The sequence below is a fragment of the Sapajus apella genome, unplaced genomic scaffold, assembly GCF_009761245.1.
Source record: "Sapajus apella isolate SASKATOON/1434 unplaced genomic scaffold, GSC_monkey_1.0 scaffold200, whole genome shotgun sequence".
In the NCBI taxonomy this organism is placed as follows: domain Eukaryota; kingdom Metazoa; phylum Chordata; class Mammalia; order Primates; family Cebidae; genus Sapajus; species Sapajus apella.
Window position 1 is genome coordinate 896211 of NW_022437140.1, and position 6207 is coordinate 902417.

Consider the following 6207-nt stretch of genomic DNA (forward strand, 5'->3'; position numbering starts at 1 on the left):
CATCCTTGGCCCATCCGCAGCCCCTCTCTGACCCTTAGGGGTCCATGCCTCCTAGTCTATCCCATCACTATCCACTGCCATGTGCATCCCACTTCCAAAGCCAACCCAGTTCCTTTCCCATCCCAGCTTCAGCCCCATGCTTAGCACGTGTCCCAGCCCTCCAACATTTCTCACAGCATCCTCCTCAGTCCAGCTCATCCCAGTCTCATCCTGATCCCAGTTCACAATTCCCAACCGCAGCCCCCCATCTCGGCTCCATGACCATTCATTCCGGGTCATTCTCAGCCTCTACCCAGCCCATTATCCCTCCATTCCCGGCCTCTCCTCCCTTCCACGCCTGTGCCTTCTCAGATGAAACCAGCTAGGATATCCTTTGCCTTCTCTCCCAAGCCTCACGCCTCCCAGAGGAGTCCCAAGTAGAGTTCCGGAAGCAGCATCTAACCCCAGACTCCCAGGGCAGGGCTCCAAGGACGCTCAGGGCCAGCCTCTTGGCACCTTTATCTCCTAAAGCTCTGAGCCCAGAAGGGGAGGGGAGACTCAGAAAAGTCCCCTGCAAGGGAGTGGACACCATGCCAGGGCCTCCCAGAACTCCGTTCTTTGCTGGGTTGGGACCTTGAAGCTGTCCACAGCTCTCAGCAGCCTTTTCCACCACTACAAAGCCTCCAGTCTTGACCTCCCTGAGCTGACTTCACCTGGCCCTGTCTGCACGGTGGAGGAGGAGGTGGTTCGAGCTGGGTCTCTGAGTTCTGTGTTGGGTAATTGGCTATGCCAAGAGAAGGAGAGCAGGGCTGCATATGTGCAGCAGTGGTTCCTGGCGCTCTGGAGTTGGGAGAACCCTCTTAAAACTCAAAATATTCTCAGGCCCCTGCCTTGGGAAGTCAGTGCCTACTATGCCTAGAGACCACTGGCCTTGGTAATTTTTTCATGGTCCCCACTAGAATGAAGCCCAGGCAGGGACAGAGCCAGGCCGTGTGGCCTAGACCAACTGGCCAGTAGGTGTGGTTGGGGTACAGTGGGGATCCCTAAGGGAATGGGTGACACAGTGTGGGAAATGGAAGTGGGGAGAGCCATGGGGGACAGAGCTTCAGCCATCCCCCCCATCCTTAGGCACGGAGAGCAGGATTCTGGGGAGGAAGCAGACCCTACAGCCAGGGAGGGGCAGACAGATGGCTGGCCATGTGCATCTCTGGCCTCAGCCTCTTCCAGCTTCCTTTGACTTGTCCTAGCTCACAGCTCTTCCCACTCCCCCCCATCCCCTCATCTTGCACACTCAATTTTGCATCCAAAAATCAGAAGCCCTAAAATGCATCTAAGCTCTTCCTTCCTCAAATTCTTGCCTCCCCACCAGCCACCTACAAACTCTCCAGCCACACCCACTCTCACCTCTTGCCATCAACATTTTTAAATAAACTTTCTATTTTAGAACAGTGTTAGATTTACAGAAAAGTTACAAAGATAGTATAGAGAGTTCCCATACACCCTGCACTCAGTTTTCCCTGTTTTCAGGGAAGCAAGGGTGTTCCTTGCTGGCATGCCTTAGAGCCCCCTCCTCTGGTCTTGGCACCTGTCACCCTTCCATGTTATTTTCATCCTTTCATTTCTACAGGATGCAGACAGACATCTGTCATCTGTCTTTTCCTACCTGCATTTTCTCTGTCACTGCTCTGGCCAAGGTCACCAGTGACCCCTAACTTGCCAAACTCTGTGGACCCACAGTTCTCAGTTGCCTTGACTGGTGGGGGTTGGTGGCCACTGGTCACTGTCCTCTGAGAACCTGCCTCCTTTCAGCTGCTGCCCCTGAAACCCACACACTCAGCCTTGGTGGGTGGGCGGCTAGTGGGTGCCTCCCACCAGGACTTCGTGTCTGCCACCCCCAAACCGATTACACTTCAAGTCACTGACAGGTTGGTCTCTCCCACCCCCAGAGCATGAGCTCCCCCCACACACTGGGAGGCTGGGCCAATGACTCCTGGATCCCCAGAGTGGAAAAGATGAGACAACGGAGCACTGGGATCCAGAAACTGGACCTTTGCTGTGCCTTGGCTGAAACACTTCCCCTCTCTGAGTTTCCTTTTGCTAACCTGTTGTGAGGATAAAATGGGACTGGATGAAGGCTTAGAAAGGAGAACCCCCTCCCTTCCCCCTCACAGCCCCACCCTCCTCCCACCACCCCCACCTTCCTGTTCTGTGCTCCCCCACACCTCTCAGGGAAGGTTTTAGGGCTGAGGGGAGGCTGCAAGACTTTTTCAGCAACAGCTGATGGAGTCTTTTCTGGCCTCTTCCTACCTCTGTAAGAACCCACCAAGCACACACTCAGATTGCTCCTTGGTCATCACAAAGCTCATGGCTCTTCCCAGGTATCTGCCCCGGGCGCCGGGCCAGCCACGTTTATTCACATTAGTTCTGCTCCTGAGGAGTCTGTTGCTAACAGTGTGACCTTGAGCTTGTCACCTGACATATCTCGAATCACTCATCTTCAACTATGATACAGGGATGATAGTGATGGTACCTACCTCCTAGGGTCAATTTGAGGATTTTCAAAAAGTATCTAGAAAGTGCTTAAAATGGGAACAGTACATAGTAGATGCTGTCAATGTGTTGATTATTATCATTATTTTACAGACGGGAAAACCAAGATCCTGAAAGAGTCAGTGACTTGCCTGGAGACACACAGCTGGTGAGTGGCAAATTCTGGATGGGAACCCAGGTCTGTCCCAGGTCATTTCAGCACCCCACACACCCTCCCGGCTTCCCCTTGTAGTACCCCTATTTCTGCATTCAGGAGTGAGGTTGGACTGGAGTCTGGTTAGAACTTCAGGAAGCTCCAGCTCTGAGGTCTTGGAGTGGAGTCAGGGGTGGGGCACTGGGCACAAGGGAAGGAAGTACTGTGGACATCCTGGCCAGGCCTGCCTGCTCTGCATCTTGTTTTCTGGCAGATTTTCCACTTTCAGCTCTAAACGGGAATATGTCATCCAAGCCAGGATGGGTCAGACCCAATGACTACTTCAGAGACGACACATGACCCAAGTTAGTTCAATGGGCATTGGCCCTGGGATTTTCACTGGCACCATTAAGAAAGGCTCCCTTTGTCCACTGGGGCTGCTAAGCTGGCCAGGTATGGGCCTGGAGCTGCCAGGGGCAATCCTTGATAATAGTGGGGAGGGCTTTCTGGGAATGAAGCCAACATTGTGGACAGCAGAGCCGAGGATGGCGAACACGAGAGAAGGTCCCAGCAGCTGCAGTGGGTAGCTGGATCCAGCCAGGTCTGAAGCTATCTACTTTTTCAGTTCAGTTATCCCTGCTTGGCTTAAACTAACTTGAATTGAAGCTGAGAGACCTACCTAATCTGTCTGGTGCCCAAGTAGTGGTCATTTTGTCAGTGGCAAGAGACATAGGTGAAATCTGAGTTGATCTTTCAGTACCCCAAAAACCTGAGCGGGAGGGCCCAGGCAGGTTCTAGGGTCCTCACTGGCTGGGAAGTGGCTCCCCTGCACAATCTCCCAAGTAGCTGGTGCTGGTTTCCTGAGTTCCCCCAGGTTCTCAGTCAGTGAGCTTGTTCTTGTTCCACCATCACCCCCAGAACCCTGGTCCCCTCCCCTCCTTCCTTTAAGGCGTCCGTTGAGAGGGGTTCTTCTTCCACTCTCAGGGTCAGCTTTGGATTCAGTCAGATTCAAGTTCAAAAGGTGACCTGCAGCCAGTCCTTTAGCCCAGGGCCTCAGCTCCCTTCTGGTAGCACGGCTGCGTGGAGGGTCTGAGGATGGTGTGTACCTTATGTGTGTACCAAGGCCATGTGGGGCCCCGCATGGAGGAAGCAGTAGGCAGAATCATGAGTTCCTGCCTCCGTACTCTGGCAATACAGTCCCTTGCCCTCCACCGCCTCTCCCCCTGCTGATGCAAATAAGCTCAAGCCACTCTGTGCTGGGAAAAGCCCCTCCCTTGCTTGCTGCCTCTCCAGTTGCCCACTCAGTCCCCTGCCGTGGGCTCTGCCCCCTCCAAGGGTGCTAATGGCCTCCCCTGCCTGGCACGAGGACTTTCACTTCCCAGTTCCCATGGCCTCCACCCGCACAGCCTTGCACCCCGGCTTTGGAACACTGTGATCTTTGCAGCTTATGGTTTCTTTTTTTTTTTTGACTCGGCGCCTCATTCTGTGGCCCAGGCTGGAGTGTAATGACGCGATCTCAGCTCACCGCAACCTCCGCCTCCCAGGTTCAAGCGATTCTCCTGCCTCAGGCTCCCAAGTAGCTGGGACTACAGGCACATACCACCATGCCTGGCTAATTTTTGTATTTTTAGTAGAGACGAGGTTTCATCATGCTGGCCAGGCTGGTCTCCAACTCCTGACCTCAGCTGATCCACCCTCCTCGGCCTCCCAAAGTACTGGGATTATAGGCATGAGCCACTGCGTCCAGCCACTATTATTTTACAGATGGGAAAACCAAGGTTCAGAGAGGGGCAGTGTCTTGCCTGGAGGCACACAGCTGCTGAGTGGCAAAGTCTGGATGGGAGCCCAGGCAATGGGGAACACACGACAGGGGCTGGGGAGCGCTGGTGGGTTGCCGGGAAACACTTTGGCCTTTGGTCCTTGGAACAAGAGGCCAGGCCATTCCATCTGGGTGACTCTGGACAGGTCACTGGTCCTCTCTGAGCTGCAGTACCCTCATCTGAAACATACCTTTAAATAACGTGTTCTTAAAGATGTTATGAAGATTAAATGACATGTGATTGCATCACGTTTCTGGCCTATGGAGTGAGGGTGGCTGTTCCAAGGAGGTGCCTGGTACCTGCTCCTGCCCCACTCTAGGCTAGCTCTGGCTCCATGATTCCGCATTTGCCCCCACCCTTCACCCCACTCTCTCTTTACAGTCCCCTCCCAACTTCTCCCATCTTCTACCACCATCCTCCAGCAGATGCCTCCCAGGCCCCTCCCTCCACGCACCCTGGCCTCTCAGCTGAGCTTGGCGGTCCTCTTGGCCCACCACAGGCAAGCCTCTTAAAAGAGCTGTCTGCACTCTCTCCTTCCACATCCTCCCCAACCTCCCCTCTTGTTCCTCTTTAACCCTGGCAGCCGCCCCAGCTCTGCTAAACTGATCTGGCAAATGTCACCTTGTGAAATGCCACATGGGACTCCTCGGCCTTATCTGCCTGGTTGACACTGTTGGCAACTTCTTGACACGCTTTTGCCCTGCCCGGGCTTCCCTGGAGGCTGTCGTCCTCCCGCCCTGGCTGTGCTGTCCCTGCCTGGTGCTGCGATGCTGGCATTCTGGTGTCTCGCCTCTTCACTATGCTGGGCCCCGGCCGTCCTCATGCTGGATTTGGCTCACAGTTTTTATTTTTCTAATAGGATTTTTTAAAAAATCTAATGTAGTTGCCAATATTCAAATACCAGATCTCACATACAAATCTGAACCTCTGGACGCTGTCGATAAACTGGCAGATCTGGCCGTGCTGCTCAGCGTTCCCAGACGGGCTCCTGGCTGCAGTTACCATCCATCCCTGTGCCCTTCTCACTTGTATCCATGGGAACCGAGGACAGACCGAGAGGGCTTCACAGTTCAAGAGAAGTGGGAGAGAGCACATTTCCTTGTGGAAGTGAATACTACTCTGTGGTTAATATGCCAAAGATGTCTAGGCTGAAAGAAAACCACATCCCACCTGCTTTACTACTGATGCTCCCTGTGTGGGCCCCGCTCCCAGCTCTCCCCAGGCCTTAGTTACCAGCATTTATGTTGACTGCCCTGAGCCTCTCTCAAATTCATTTCTGAATTGAATCGGAGGTGAATCCAGACTTGAATCTTCAGCTGTTTCCTGAATGTGTCTCCTAAATGTCCCACAGGCACCTCGTGAATTCAACAAACACTTAATTGGGCATCCACTATTCGCCAGGCACTGTTCTAGACTCCAAGACATCATGAAAATAACACATGAAGCTGTGCACTCATTCTCCAGGGTTCCAAGAGAGAACACAGTAGAGACCCTTCTTTTCTTGCTTTTTTTTTTTTTTTTTTTTTTTTTTTAAGAGACAGGGTCTCCATTTGTTGCTTAGGCTGGAGTGCAGTGGCACGAACACAGCTCACTGCAGCCTCAACCTCCTGGGCTCAAGTGATCCTCCCACCTCAGCCTTCCAAGTAGCTGGGACCACAAGAATGGACCACTATGCCCAGCTGATTTTTTTTTCTTCTTGAGACAGTCTTGCTCTGTCACCCAGGC